Raw genomic sequence first — 1,190 nt, forward strand, 5'->3', positions numbered from 1 at the left:
TGCTTATAACATTTTTTGCGCGATCGAAATTAATATTATGCAATATAAATATGCACTAAGAAATTAACGAGTGTTTGATTCACATGTTGAATTATTTTGATTGATCTAAAATAGAAAAATTCAACTTAATGTAAGTACTTAGGTACTGATGAGATTGGAAGGAGCTTACATGTTGCAAAATGTCACATCTGATAGCAGGTGCTATGGGTCTATTAGTGCAAATTCTGCCTCATAAGTCATAAGTAATAACAAAAAAAAGATATGATAGCAATTGTGTTTGCAAGTGATGAATTTCAAACATACTTTTATGGTCGTGAAACAGAAATGAATACTGACGAAGATCATAGCCCTTTAGGTAGTAGGTATGTATAATTGACAAAGGAAGACCACCGAGACCATTTACTTTGGTTTTACTAATTATATTATGACTTTATAATGAACAGGAATCAAACGATATACCCGTATGGATCTACCCTCTACTTCCAAACAAATTTAATTAACCTACAGTCTGTGAATGGAGGGATCAAAATGTTAAATGAAAAAATTCTAATGCAATAAACAAGTTTCAAAAGATAAAACAGTAGGTATATTACACCAATTTCATCAGCAGACTTGACAAATAAGAGATACAAGTCCAGAGTCTATTCGAGTTACCGATTATTTTGATAATTTCAAAAATAATTTCGTATTTTTAGTAAATTATTGAATTGAATTTGTTTTGTTTCGAGTTTTTTAAGTTTGTATCGAGTATTTGTTTGTTACTGCACGATGGGTTTTGGCATTCAAATGCGTGTTACTGTACTTTTTCTGTTTTCATACATCTTCGTCTAAATATTTTGTGTTACCTGAACATAAGTAACTTCTTGAGATACTGTTATTATCAAACTAGCTGTAAGTAATTTTTGAATATCTTATTTGCTGGTTGGACAACATTTCTCTGCTTCCACTCTTGAATGCGGAGAAATGGAATTTGAATCCTGTTCTGAAGAAGAATCGAAAGTTAATGGTCCTAAGACGCTAGAACCTAATCAATAAGGAAGATAGGGAACAACTCAAAAATTCCGAAAGCCAAAATAAGACGAAAGAACATATTACATCAAAAGTTAAAATTTCGGACGGAAAAAAATAACAAAAATTTGCTGTTATAGTCAACACCTTATTCCGGATCATGGAAATAAATCATTTACTGT

The sequence above is a fragment of the Photinus pyralis genome, unplaced genomic scaffold (assembly GCF_008802855.1).
Source record: "Photinus pyralis isolate 1611_PpyrPB1 unplaced genomic scaffold, Ppyr1.3 Ppyr1.4_LG4, whole genome shotgun sequence".
NCBI classification, from domain to species: domain Eukaryota; kingdom Metazoa; phylum Arthropoda; class Insecta; order Coleoptera; family Lampyridae; genus Photinus; species Photinus pyralis.